A 14823-nucleotide genomic window follows, 5' to 3' on the forward strand; every position below is an offset into this window, starting at 1 on the left:
TCTCCTCAGCCAGCCTGGGCCCCGGGTGACTGTGTGAGACTACACCCCAGCGCCCCCACGAGGGACACGCACAGTGAGCGAGAGAGACACTTTTGTTCAGTTAAGCCTCTGAGATTAGGGCTTTGCTTGTTACTGCGGCATAACCTAGCCAAGTCTAACACAGCAAATTGCCATGTGGGAAAGTAGCTTAACTCCCTTTAAAAATGGAAATAGCTTATGGAAATAAGAAAAATTAAAATGACAATGCCAGTTTTAGTGGGGCTATAGGAAAATAGGAATGTACTCTAACATGGCCAATAGGCTTCTTGGAAAAACCTGGAAACATAGAACAAGGCGGATAACAGTTACCAACCTCTGACCCTGCAGTCCCACTCTGGGAATATGCCTCAAGCCAGTCAACTCAAAGAAAAATAGCTTGAACAAAATGTTCCTCTCAGTAATATTTATAACAGCAAAGGCTGGAAACAAGCCAAATGCTCAGAAACAGAGAAATCCATGGTTACTTGAGAGAGGGGACACCACACAACCATTATAAAGGACGAGTAGGTGAGCCGTTTTATATTCGAAACTGGGGGTAAGCTAAGGGAAGCGGACAGCACAAAAAAATAGCACTTAGATATTCACTACATGTAAACTTTAAAGGCAAAGAATGTGTATGTTCATTTTTGTAGCCCCAGTGAGGTAGACGCTCAAATATTTGCTAAGTGACTGAATGTCTGAAACAACAAATGACCAAGTTTTGGGGGGTGGCGGTCGATAAGGGCCGGAGGAGACCATGGTGATGGAGTGAGTCTCCATAGCCTCACTTCTGTGAAATGGCTACCCTGTGTCCCTGCTAAGATGCGCACAGCTGCAAAAGGGAAAGGGAAAGTATTCTTCGTGTCCAGAGGTGCTCGCGAAAACCCCGGCTCCCCAGTGCGGGGACGGGGTCCTCAGCAGGCCGGGCCGCCACTCAACACAGTCGCACGCAGCCGCCTTGAGTAGCCCACTGGGCTTCATCGCACGCACGCACGCACGCACGGGGAGGGGCAGGGACCGTTCTCTGGCCTGTCCCTGCTCGCGCGCTCCTGACCCTGGCTTCCCCTTCTCTGCACGTGGCGGGGGGCGGGCGGGCTAGAAGAAAAGTGTCTTCCCACTTCTGATTTTGGGCATTCTAAATATGGAAATGGGGACGACCCCCGGCCACCAAAGTCTAAAGGAAGTACGGGTTAGCGACGATTAAACACACTCAACAGGTGTGGCTTCTCCTGCCCCCAAAACCTAAGCATTCTGCGCTGACGGCCCAGGCAGCCACGTTCAATAAAGACTCGCTTTATGGCCCTAAAGGACAGGCGTACATTGATTTGCCACCATGTCAACCCAGGAAGGGTCCCAGTTCTGCCACAGCACATAAGCTGCCTGCCACAGACAGAAGCCATGCTATTCCAACATCACCTTAGGATCCCTTCATACCAGCAGCACATACGCACGTGTTCGTTCTCTCTCTCTCTCTCTCTCTCTCTCACCTTAGGATCCCTTCATACCAGCAGCACATACGCACGTGTTCGCGCTCTCTCTCTCTCTCACCTTAGGATCCCTTCATACCAGCAGCACATACGCACGTGTTCGTTCTCTCTCTCTCTCTCTCTCTCTCTCTCTCTCACCTTAGGATCCCTTCATACCAGCAGCACATACGCACGTGTTCGCACTCTCTCTCTCTCTCTCTCTCACCTTAGGATCCCTTCATACCAGCAGCACATACGCACGTGTTCGTTCTCTCTCTCTCTCTCTCTCTCTCTCTCTCTCTCTCTCTCAGCTGGAAAGCCACTGTGCCTCACTAGCGCCCAGAGCACAGGAAGCGGATCAGCTCATCACCACCGGCACTTCCCCCATTCGCTTCAAGGTCTCTTGACATCCTACCCAGGGTACCTAACAAGTGACAGGTGGCCACAGACTCAGGAGACGAGTATGATGAAGTTGCAGGGAACTGGGCTGTCGGTTCAGGCACCTTTGTTTCATCTTTATTCCCCGAGTTCTCAGAGCAGCTCCACCACCACCAGCTATTAAGCCACATCAAACACTCCCCAAAAATTCCTCCCATCAGTCAGCAGCTCTCACCCAGTGGGATGCATCTTCCGTGACCTGCAAGTTTTCCAACTCAAGAGACATACTTAAAGAAGCCTAAAAAAAGAAAAGTCACAGAGGCCCAGATGAGACAGAAAGATTCTCTGGCAAAAGCAGAAGGAAACTATAGACTGGGTCAGGAGGCTGTCCTTTGTTCAGGCAAGAAAACGGCAGCATTCAGCACGGGCAGACGTGCTGGGAGGGGAGCTGGCCCCTGGGAGCGGCCGGTCAGGGGCCGCCTCCGAGGTCGCTGAGGCAGGTTCCCAAGATTCAGCAAAGAGCATTGGTAACAGCACGCATGACTCAGAGTGGCCCCAGGTCAGCCGCTCCAGCTCCCTCCTCCCCGCCGCCCCCCGCCCCCGCTTTGAGGCTGCCCCTCCGAGAAGCAGGGCTTCCTCTCGCACCAAGGGCCTCTGTGGACAGTTCCCCATTGCCTCTCTCCCTGCACAGGGCTGGCGCACGCTCCCAGGCCCTTGCCTCGCCCAGAGCCTGACTGAGCCCTGCCGAATCCTCGAGAAGGGGTCGCGGCCCTGGCTGAAGGGCAGTCACCCACCTGAAAACTGGAGGCAGCAGGAGAGAGCCCCACCGAAGAGCACAGCGCTCTGGATAAATCCAGAAGGTCTCTGAAATGTGCATCTGTGATTCTTTACAGGACATGCTGGCGTGACCGCCAAACAGCCCAGCCACCTCATGCAAAATTCTTAAGAGGTTCGTGATTGATACTGCTCGTCTGGAAAATGGAATCCAATCTGCCTTAGAGGTTCTGAGGCTCGACTGGCATCTGCCCGGGACCTGGCACGGTGCCAGTGTGGGGCCTTCACTAATCAGTCGCAGTGCCAGAGTGAGGGTAGTGACTACGGGCCAACCCCCGTCCAGTAAGCCAGGCGCGCTCACTGAGCACTCCCCCTCCCCCAAGGCCGACGGACCCGTAACCTCTCCAACACAGGGAATGCCAAGTACTTGGAGAGAATTCCGCACAAAACGCTATGGGAACAGCCCAGAGGGCCCAGAAAGGACGCACGGGGCCAGCACTGCCACGGGAACGTGTCAGGTGGAGAAGTGGACACCAGCACCCCAGGTAGAAGAGTGCAAAGCAAAGACGAGGCACAAACCAGCACAGCGCAGGCTCACGCAGGCCCTTGGAGCAAGCCCTGCGACGTGGCAGTGGCTTCCAAGGAGAGGAGGCAGAATTTACAAAGGGCAGAGTGCCCAAGGGCACAGCGGCTGGCTGCCAGCCTGAGTCACCCATCACGCTGCAGGAAGAGAGACTTCCGTGCCACCTACCAACACGTACGTCCTGATAAGCCGCCACCAGCAGAAGCCCCTCACCGCCCTGTCAGGAAACGAAGTGCTCAAGCACTGCTTGAGCAGCGCTGCGAATACGTGTCTTTGAAGTTAAAAATAGTCACACAAACCACAAAAGGTTTTGGTGTTTAAGTATTCTGCAGGTACCTATGCACTCAACTATTGTGCCACTTTCTCAAATGTAGAAGCTGGAGCCAGAGTCTTCTGTTCTAAAGAAGGACACACAGAGCCAGTTTGGACCTGGTGTGACAAACTGACAACTGAGTTCTAGTCTGATGGTAATTTTACTCTTTAAAAAGTTCATGAGCCCTGGCTGGTGTGGCTCAGTAGACTGAGTGCTGACCTGCAAGCCGAGAGGTCGCTGGTTTGATTCCCAGTCAGGGCACATGCCTGGGTTGCAGGCCAGGTCCCCAGTTGGGAGCAAGCAAGAGACACCCAATCCATGTAGCTGTCGCACACTGATGTTTCTCTCCCTCCCTTCCCCTCTCTCTAAAAGTAAATAAATGAAATCTTAAAAAAAAAAAAATTCATGAATAACATGAAGGTCTATCCAGTAACTTGAAAAAATAAACAGGGAACCCACGTATCAAGCAACAATCTGAAACTAATGAGCAAAAACCAAACATAAAGCTAATACCTGAAGTTTCCCTTAAATGGGGACAGTGGAGAGAGAGCAGGGTCTGAGCCGGCTGTGACAGCAGCAGATTTTCACTTCTAAGCCTCGTGCTTCTGACCTACAGAACGGGGACACCCCTGGGCTGGCTGACCCCGCGGGGAAGTTATGAGAAATGTGCATGGCACATACGTGCAACTGCCTAAACACACGGGGTGCACAGCGGGCGTCTCTAGACCTGATCGTCCCCACGGCTCCTCCCAGCCTCTCTGGCCATGACCCACCCCAGAGGGTGCAAGTCACTTCAGCAAACAGGACTTTTGTGCCCACTTCTCAGTTGTGCCTCTGAAATCTCCAGGAACACAAAGCAAACGCCTGCAACGTTAGGCCTCCTAATTTTTTCCTGATGCTACCCGCCTAATAAACATTTCCAGTTACCAGATTACAAAGGAGAAAAATCAATGGCATTTCTCCATGTGGAAAAATGACCAACTACCGTATATGAGTATTCTCTGAGAAGCCGTGAAGAAAGTGGCGTGGCTGCTGTTGTAACTTCAATGACAAGACGAAACCCAGACGTGTGCAGGCACACACATCACATACGCACGCGCGTGCATATGTGCCCCCTGCACACACACCCCCACTCTCTTTCCCTCCCTCTGTCTTCATACACAACCCACCCTTCACACACACACAGAGCCTTTCCTTAATAAAACATGTGTCAATTTGGCTGGCTTAACATAAATAGGCTGTGTCCCAAATTTTCAAACCTTTTCAATAAAATATGTAATTTATTCTGAAAAACTCAGGAAAATATTAAATCAAAACAATGATGCTCTATTATTTTATGTATATTTTCCCCAACATTCTGAAAACACTCACTTCCTGAGTGCCAGAGCCCTTGCTAAGAGCTGGGGGAAGGGGGTGAAATAAACCCACAGCAAGATGGGCGCAGGCCCTGGGCGCAGAGCGCAGCAGCCAGAGAGGTAAGTCAAGGTCACATCTGACAGGGCGGTCGGGGAGGGGGAGGCAGAGGAAGGAGAAGCCTGCTGCCTGCAGCCCAGCGAGAGATCTGAGGCGAGATCTGAGGCGCAGGCTGCTCTGAGGAGCTGGAAAGGTGGACGAAAGGAATGCCCCGGAGCGCACAGATCCCCCTAGTACCTAAAACGGGGGCCACTGAAGCTTCATTTAAAATGTATGTTTAAGAGTGGGTGCCGGCCCAGCAAAGAAGACTGGAAGGCAGGACCAGAGCCTGTGAATTCTTTCACTCACCAGGATGTAATTAACGAAGGCAGACGAGACGCCGGGCACGCGGGCGCGGGGTGAAGGGCAGTGGGAGAGGACGGCCGGGGACTTCCAGACAGGCCAGCAAGGGGCGCCGCGGCAGGCAGGGCGAACGCAGGGGCGCCCCGAGCCAGTGCGGGGACAGAGTGCCGGGCTCGCCGCCGACAGAGTGGTGGTCAGGAAGGTCTTCCTGAGGGGGACAGTTGAGCAAACACTGGAATAAATGTTAACATTTGTTCCCCTTCTCGAGGTGATGGAATATGTGAGTTTTGGGTTTTTCTTTTTCCATATGCATTATTTCTTAATTTTCTACCCTAAAAATATATTAGTTGCGATACTTTTGAAAATCCCAAAGGAAAATGAGGCAGCACCCTGGCATCGTCTGTAATTTCCACAAGCATGACATTCAAGCTTTTCTGGTAAAGGAATTCAAGCCCCTTGTCTTCAAGCCACAGACAGCTGGCCTGCGCATCACGTCCACTCCCTCCCTCCCAGCGCCCACGTGCCTTTCAGCCTGTCCCGCAGAGCAGCCGGCTGCAGGTGCGAACCGCGACCCCCTTCTTCCCGGGACTTCAAGCACCAGCCCCTGACCTACTTCTCCAGCACGGCCCTCCCTCCAGAGCTCTGACCCCCACAGAGCCCCGCACACCCCTGGGCACCTGGGAGGCCTCAGACGCACTGCCCCGCACCCCCCCTCTGCTGCCCCCGCCACGGGCTCCTGCCCTAGTTTCTCTCCCTCAGTAAATCACTGCGTCACCCGCGCAGCGGCCCGGGCTCTTCTCCTTCCCTCATACCCACACCCCATTGGCTCCGCCTCGGAACAGGGCCGGAATGTGGCTGCCTCACACCAGCTCTGCTTCAGTGGCTCGGCTCCAGCCACCAAATTGAAAACTTGCCAGCAGCTGCCTGTCACACTTATCTGCTCTTCCCTCTCTGATCTACGAGACCCCACTTGGCTCCAGCTCCCAACTCCAGTTCTCGGTTCCTTCCGACCAGGCTCCTGACTCCTCTAGCTATGTGCCCTCCCTGTGGGGCGCCAGATGCCCCAGGCTTCGCCCCCCTCAGCTGGGATGCCCTTCCTCCACGTCTGCAGGCTCTGCTCCCTCCCGCCGTCAGACGTCTGCTAACCCATCACCTCCCCCTTCAGAAAGCCTCCCCGATCCATCCTCATTCCTCTGAAGCTCAGCCCCCAGCTCTGCTTCAGCCCCACATGTCAAGTGGGATGTCTATCGCTACCTCTTCCCAATCCTAAGGATGCACAAGCTCCTGAAGAACAAAGTCCTTGTCCGCCCTGGACCCTTGGTACTGATGCATAACAGGCGCGCGGTGCACACGTCAGGAATGCAGGAGTCCAGGGCGGTGCTGGGCTCTGGCGCAGACACGGTGACAGAACGCACTTCTGTTCCCAGCTGCGAGGTAGACTAGGTATCCTAACGGCTCTCCTGCTGCAAAATTTTAAAAGCTGAATAAAGGTAATTGCATCACTGAGCTGGCAAGAAATAAAGGAAGCTAAAGACACCAAAAAGACAAAGTTAAAGAAGCAACCCTAGAGAATAAGTAGATATGAAATCTAACTTCCATCTAAGGAAGTTCCAGAGGTAGATAACAGTAAGAACGGGGAAGGAGCACCGTCTAAAGGTAATTTTTCAGGATGCCCAAAGACTAAATCACAAATCAGGGAAGACCAATGAACACAAGCAAGATTTTTAAAAGGGCGCGAGAACTACAACATCACAAATTAAAGCAAAACTGTAAAACCTCAAAGTTACAGAACAGATCACAAAAGCAGCCGGTAGGAATGGCAACTGGACTGAGAACAGAAGTGAAAGTCAGGAGACGCTCGAATAACTCGTAGGACGCGCTGAGTGACCAGTGCCGGCTGAGGACTCCGTGCGCAGCAAAGTTAGCTTTTAAGAGTGAAGAATGAGGCATCTCCAGACAGATAAAATAAATACCACAGCAAAAAACCCTCATGGAAAAGCACACTGTAAAGAATATGCTTCACGCAAAAAGAAACAATCTAAGCACAAGAAAGATGGTGAGAGAATATACTGATAAATACATGGATGCACCTAAATAGCTCTGACTGCATGCAACACAGTGTCTAATTTGTAGAATTAAACAATTCAGAAAACAAATACTGGACAGGTTGGAAGCAGATGTGGAGTAAAAGGTTTTAAATTCTTCCTTCAGTCAAGAGAAAAATAAAGACATTACTTTAAACTTTAAGTGTGGTAAAATATCAAAGATAGCCGCCAAAGGACTAGACAGAATTTCACTGGGTTCTAGACAAATGCAATGGGTGGGAGCAGGGGGTGGGCGCATGATGGGGCTCAAAACAAAAGAAGGCAAAAGACAAAACACAACAAAAAAACCTTCGTAAATGATAGAAATGCCAAACCCCAATGCTGTAATTGAAAAATAAAAAAAATTTTTTTAAATTTTAACTCACCAGAAAAAGAAGCCCCCCTCGGCTGGGCTTTCTCAGGGCTCTGTGGAATTCAGGAATTCAGGAAATTCAGGAAATTCAGGGGCTGGTGCTTCTATAGCAAATAGAAGGTACAGGAACAAGAAAAGGCTACATCTATTCAGTGCCATTTCTATTTAAATTGTACTAGAGGTACTAGCCGATGCAATAAAGAAAACAGTAGAAGGTGGAAGAATCAGAGAAGGAAGGAGCCACCGTTACTGGCAGGTGGCAGGCTGCGGCAAGGCGGGCGGATGCTGGAGCGCTACCTACCCAGAACGCTGGCTCTGCGCACGGGCTGAAGGGAGAGCGAAGCGCAGGGCTGGGCTCCCGCGCTGGGTTTCGCTTAACACGAGGGAAGGCCCGTTGTTACCTTTGTTTGAGAGACTAAGAAACTGGGACTCAGGCCAGTTAAACACCTTGCCCAAAGCCACCTGGCAAGTAAATGGTTGCTTTTGAAATTAAGTCTCTGTGTCCCCAAAACTGAACTAACTATGCCTGCCGCGGAGTGAGAGACAAATGCCGCGGATACCGCCCACACGTGCTCGTCAGAGGCGAGTGGGACTGTGCGCCCACATGCGCACTGGAGCACAGGACAGGAGAGGTCGGCGGTGGGGAGCCTGGGGCAAGATCTGAGGCTCACATGGGGCAGCTCGGCCAGGCAACAGTGCTCTGGGAGAGCAAGAACAGAATGTACTACAGGGAAAGGTATGAAAGAACCAAGAATGTGGTAGCACTGGAGCGAAAAACAGAGCAGCTGAATACAAAGAAGCAAAACAGGTGCCACCAGGCCAGGGGCCTGGAACGGCACCCTAGGGATGTGGGCTTATCCGTAAGGGACCTGATCAAGAGCCGGTGGAGGGAAGTTCCCTCCACGGAGAGTGGCGATCAGACCACGGGGACTCTAGACCTCGGCTGCCTGATGCACCAGCCCCCAGCAACTGAACACTGGAAACGCAGCTAGGGCAACCAAGGAATTGACTGTTTAATTTTATTTACTTGTAATTCATTTTAACGTAAGTAGCTGTGGGTGGTTAGTGGCTACCATATTGGACGGTGCAGCTCTAGCGGTTAGAGGCTGGAGAAAGAGAACCAGTTAGGAGGCCCGGAAAGAGGAGGCCTACTGAAGAGGGAGAGCGGAGAGGACGCGGAGGCCAACAGCGCCGAGGGATGGGGGAGCAGGCGAGGACAGAACGGAAGCCTCCTCGTTCTGAAGGCAAGTAGTGCCACAAAGAGAGGAAATTCAGGAAAAAAGAACTGATTTGGACCTGATAAATCTGAGGTATCGAGAGCACATTCACATGCTACATACTGCAGTCCACCCCCCAATTATGACATTTTCCTTTCCTTCTTTTTCTTTAATATCACAAAGGGGATATTTTGTTTGTCACCATTAGAAATATGAATTTTAAACAGATTCTTGGACTGGGGACTCACGTCCCTCAACTCGCTCAACTTCGGTACCTGTGTGACCCCAGTAGCTTTTCCAGAGCTGTGACCTTCACCATGAGGCTCCACGAGTTTTCCCAGTTCAAACCTGGGCTTCTTCAGCCTTTTGTCTTTTCTAATAAAGACATCACGGGGCAGATAAATAAGCTGGCGAGCCTTTTCTAAGTCTTTCTCAGGGCACTGTGGGATCAGCTCATAGGCAGTTTCTTCCCCGTCACGTGGACCTCTCAGGTCATGGTTTCTATCTCCTCCTTTCCGATTCAGCGCACCTGTTGATGCTGAGCAAGGAGGTCTTTCAAATCTGATTGTTGGTTTTTGGTTTTTGGTTTTTGGTTTTTTAGTAAAACCAACACAGAATAGACAGAGCAAAAAACCATCAGTAGCCTTGACACCAACATGAGCTTCCGTCAAGGTCTGCCACGTTTGACCCCGGCGCACACTCTGCCACGGGCAGGGCCCAGGCCGTGGAACTGGGGTGGCAGCGCTTGCCCTGACCATCCTTGGTCATCAGCCTGCATTTCCTAAGTGCACTTTCATCATTCTGCAGATCAGCGAGGTCACTTCCCAAACACGACCCCTGAGATCGTCAGATGCGATTTTGGTTCCTCGAGTCCTGTGACTAGTGTGTCCCCAACACTTCTTATATTGAACAGAGCTTATGCTTTCATGCCACACCACGTCACACCAACCTTCCTGAGAAAATCGATCAACTACTTCCTCTTCGGTTCCCTTTCTCTTGCCTTTCTTAAAGCACTTGTTCTCCAGCAGGGGGGTTGTGGGGAGAGGTTATCTTTCATTTTGGAAACAAATCCACAGGGGACTATGGTACGAAGCATCTAAGCAATGCCCCCCAGAACCGTCACAGGCACAGCTTTGGCTCAACAACATTTCCTCCTCAGAGCGAGATGGCCAGCCAGGGAAAGGGTGGGCACCAGGGAAGGGAGAGGAGGCGGGCCCGGGCGGCCGGCACGGGGGGGGGGGGGCCGGGGGGGCGGCGCTTGTTTGCGCAGACCGTCCTGCTGTGCTGCTCCGGGAGCGAAAGGCCCAAAGACTTCGCGTTCCTTCTGAACTCCTTGCCCCTGCACTCTTGTTCCCCACTGCTGTGTGACCAGCAAAGCCCCACTGCCAAAACACACCGTCAAACTGTGATGTCTTCCCCAGCCCCGCTGCTCTCCACAGCAGAATAAGGGCCCTGTGGCTCTAGAAGGCGACTCCCTACCCTGGCATCTACCCCGCCAGACTGTGACCTTCACAGAGACAAGAACTCAACCTCGACCATCCCGGGCCCCGAGCCGAGCAGAGTGCCTGACGCAGACTGAGTGGACGGAGGCAAACTCTTTATTTTTTTAGAAAGTAAGCATGCACATGTATAAATAAATGTACACTATATTTAAAAGGCAGTAATACTCGTCCCATCCTTACTTCTTTTTTCTCTCACAATGTGCAGTTGTGGGAAGAAAGATTTCTCTGAGGTCGCTGCCAAGCCCGCGGGAGTGAATGTTCCGGAAGACCTGGGGCCCTGCTGATGGGAGCCCAGTCACACGGGGGCGGTGCCAGCACCAGCCCCAGGCTCCCCGACCGCTCATGCATGGTCTGGCTGGTGGTGGCCAGGCATAGAGTGAACCACAGGAAGCCACCCGGGGGGAAGCTCGGCACAAGGACGGTCCTCGGGAAGGCAGGACAGGTGCTGGACAGGAAAGGCGGCGTCACTGACCTGGGAGTGCCCGAGGTCATCTGCAGAAGTCTCCTGGCACCGTGCTCACCACGAGCATGGTGGCAGCTGAGGCCATCAACGTCAAGAGGTGGATGCGGAAGCACCTGGTGCTCCAGGCCCGACGCAGCTGTTCGCCCAGGCAGCGGCGGTCAGGACGGTGCGCACTCCGGTTGCGCACACAGCCAGGCTCGGGCTGTACCAGCTTCCTCCAATCACACGCAGGCACCTCGGAGTCTTTGGGACATCGCTTCATTGAATTCATCAACTTGAAGAAGCAGTAATTCGTTGGCTTTTGCTATGGGTACCAGGGTCAGCTACACAATTTCAGGCGAAAAAGGACAGGTTCACAATCAGCAGCAGACAGGGCAGAAGAAGGAAGCACAAGGGGGAGTCCAAGAAGAGAGGAGCCACGTACTTTCCAGGTACATTCAGCGCACACCACTCCTTGCAAGACGACAAGGTGCAGGATAACAAAGGCGTGGTTTTGTGCACGGAGGAGCTAATGAGGCAATCTTAGCATGGCTCTCAGCGGCATGCTGGAGCTACGCAGGAAAACATCTGTGCGCCTCCCCTGATCAGGCCTCCCAGGTAATAGGTTTTCGAGCAGATGCAGACCATACCACCCCCCATCGGCACCAGAGCCAGGTGGGAACAAGGAGAGGACCAGACCCGTCCTGAGAATATTTCTCTTGTTTGGATCGTCCTGGGCAGGCAGCTGTGGTACCCCTCCTCCCGGCATTCACGGAGAATTCAAACATCAAATCTTGTGCAGTGGCGCGTGCCTGGCGCACCAGGTGACGCCCAAGCTACAGGAGCTGAGGTTCTTCCAGGAGGCTGAGCCTGGCTCAAGGATGCACGACCAGCACACCGAGCTGGCACCTCCAGGACGTGCCCCCAAACTCTTTATTTTTAGGAAAAGTCTCTCTCACAAGGAAAAATGCCAATGCTCTTTGTGCTTGAGGCAACTCACTGTACACCTGTGCCGAGTGGTGCTCGCCTGGTTAAGAAATTCAATGGAAGGAAGGAACACACATGCGCAAATGAACACCTGATCGTCCGCCAGCACCCAGGTGGACAGCTCCTCCAGGGGGCAATCGAATAGATGGTGGGAAATAAGCGCGGAGCTCACTCAGGTGCCTGCACGTCCATTAGTGAGCACAGTTGGGTGGCAGGACAATGGCAGCTTTCACAACCCTCACATAGTGATTTTTCATTATTACAGCTTCTACCACCCCAGTTTCAAACTCTTCAACCTTAGCAGTTCACTGGATGTGCCAAAGAGTGCATGCAATGCCTTAGAGCTCAACATTGAACACATGAAGATTCCCCCTCCCAGCGTGTCCTGCTGCTTGTGTGCATGGCCTGGTGGTCTCGCTGCAGAACGCTCCCCCTGCACACTCAAGGTCCGGTCTGACGGAGTGAACCCGAGCTTAATACGCCTCAGAGGCGGTAAGGTAACAAAGTCAACGGGCGTTTCGTCATTAGTCTGCTGTGCCCGCCCTGGGCTGTTTTTTCTTCATGGAAAAGAACCAGAAAGAGAGCTTCATTTATTCTGCTAAACTAGCAGTACCAATACGTGCTAGAAACTTGAGAATCAAAGAGAAAATTCCAAACCGGGAAGTTCAACATTTAGCCTGCCAATGACATCAAGAACATCAAGTCAAGTAAGCATTTTCCAGCAAAACTGTCCTCCCCCGAGCTCCCTCAAGGACTCTGCTGCGGGACGAATCCTGATGGGAGGCAAGAGCGAATAAGAAACCCAGCCTTCATGTTAACAAAGAGAACTTAAATCCGGTGCTACTGCGATGGTCCCCGGCATACTTCAGTGCAGAACACTCCCTGTCCGACCCCCAGGTTATCCAGAGCTGGGCCATGTGCTCTGTGAGTCCACATCAAGATTCCGCCCCCGACAGAGTCTAACGAGGAAAAAATTTAGGCCAGATTCCCAGGGCTGGAGGAAACGTTAAAGAGTCAGCTAGGCTGCCACTTGGTATCAAGGCAGAACCATGAGACACAAATGCATGGAGACCAGCCCGGTAACACAAGACTGGAGTGCCCTCGAAAGCAGCCTCTACCGAGATTGCTGCGTCTCGCTCACTCATTCAAATTAATGGCCTGCCTTTGCCATTGTTACCATCTGCCCCCTTCACACAGGACACACCTCTTTACCCAGCCCTAGGGCCTCGGTCCACTCGGGATACGAGGAAGCGGTTCTTCAACATAGAGGAGGCTCCGAGGGCGCCCCCAGAAGCTGGTCTGGAGAGAAGGCCGCACAGGGACGGGGTGGGGAAGGCCCCGCTCGCCCACCCCCAGCGCAGTCCCGGAGACGGACGCTTCCGGCCCGCCTTTCAACCCCTCCTTGGCCTGCGGCAGAGCCAGACCGTCGTCCCTTCACGTCTTTAAATTCCACAGGCATGCACTGACCGGTGTGGCGCAGCTGGTTAGGGGTTGTCCAGCAAACCTCTGCAAACCACAAGGGCGCCGGTCTGATCGCCAGGCAGGGCACATGCATGGGTTACGGGCCGCCGGGGCCCAGTTTGGGGAAGTGAGAGAGGCAACCAATCAGTGTTTCTCTCGCCCATCCGTGTTCCTCTCCCTCTCTTTCTCCCTCCCTTCCCCTCTCTCTAGAAACAAAATTTAAAAATAAAAATAAATTTCACAGGCATATAAGAATTTACACGAACGTGGGCAAAAGCTAGGGGCAAGGAAGAATCAAATAGTACTTACTGACCGGGACAATTACATGTTAGATATTTATATATACATATATTTATATATACAATATGTTAAGACCAATTATATATAAAGAAAAGGAAGCCAGTTAAAACATTCTATACTTAACATGTCCTGAGCATGCGGACATCACTGGGGAACCAAGAACTAAGTTCCCCTTCCCCGAGGCGGACCCTCACCTTCCTCTGCCCAGGACGGGCCTCCGGCTCCCCAGTCGAAAGCAGCAGCTTCTCCAAGGATGGAGACAGCCTAGCCGACCTGACACCGGGAAGGGAGACACAGCTCCGCCCTCTTGCATAAAAGCATTGCTACGTTTCCTCCTTCGTTCTCAGGCTTCATAAATTCACAGAGGTGTAAGATTATTGACCACAACCTCAAGTACAATTAAAATATTTATGAAAAATGCCTGTTTTCCTACAGTATATTTCAGAAATCCTTCAAGGCATACATACGCTAAACGCGGCAGAAAAACACAAACAAGTGCTATTCCAGGAGCCTGGCCGAGGTATTTTAAGGTGACGGGACAGACAGTGGGAGCCTCCTTGGCCTAAGAACAGTCACCCCCTGTTCTCAGCGGGCCTCTGTTCGCATCTAATTCCCATACCTGAATTTCAGAAAGATTCAAATTTGATATTTAGGAGAGGCTATCGGTAAATGACAGGGAATTTGTGGGTAAACTCTGTTTTTTTATAAATTGAAATCATTTCCTCCTTTATTCACATCGAAATGTATTGTTTTCCAGTCTATTAAGTCGAGCTGGAGTTAGCAAGACTCGGAGCTGCCGCGCCCCTCCCCGTGGTTTCCGCTCACCTCCTGGAGACCCTCTGCCGGCAGACCCCGGCGCCTCCGTCTGCTTCTTGTATCAGTTGTGATTTTACTAGGCTTGGGTTTCCCACCTGGCAGGTAATCCTATGAAGAGGTTCACTTACAATGACAACCACTAAGACATAGTTTACAAGGGCAGAAGCAAGAAAAACTGTATGAAATAGAAAAATCCTTTTCTTTTTTTTTTTTTTAATCTGTCAGGGGGAAATTTCAATGCTCTTTGTGTTTGAGGTAATTCAATGTATGCCACTCAAGAAAATTATTAAGTAAAAGCTGCGTACTTGAAAATGCAAATGGACTCATCAGAAGAAAAAAGCCACTCTTTACTAT

The 14823-nt window shown here is 51.9% G+C and overlaps 1 protein-coding gene across 4 annotated transcripts in view; it reads right to left on the bottom strand.

Moving 5' to 3' along the window:
* The window catches only part of PACSIN2 (protein kinase C and casein kinase substrate in neurons 2), a 105030-nt gene that overhangs the window by 49393 nt on the left and 40814 nt on the right, over positions 1–14823 (bottom strand). The gene's annotated exons all lie outside the window — the stretch shown is intronic.

The sequence above is a fragment of the Pteronotus mesoamericanus genome, unplaced genomic scaffold (genome assembly GCF_021234165.1).
Source record: "Pteronotus mesoamericanus isolate MK-2021 breed Mesoamerican mustached bat unplaced genomic scaffold, CSHL_Meso_final contig_702, whole genome shotgun sequence".
Taxonomy (NCBI): Eukaryota; Metazoa; Chordata; class Mammalia; order Chiroptera; family Mormoopidae; genus Pteronotus; species Pteronotus mesoamericanus.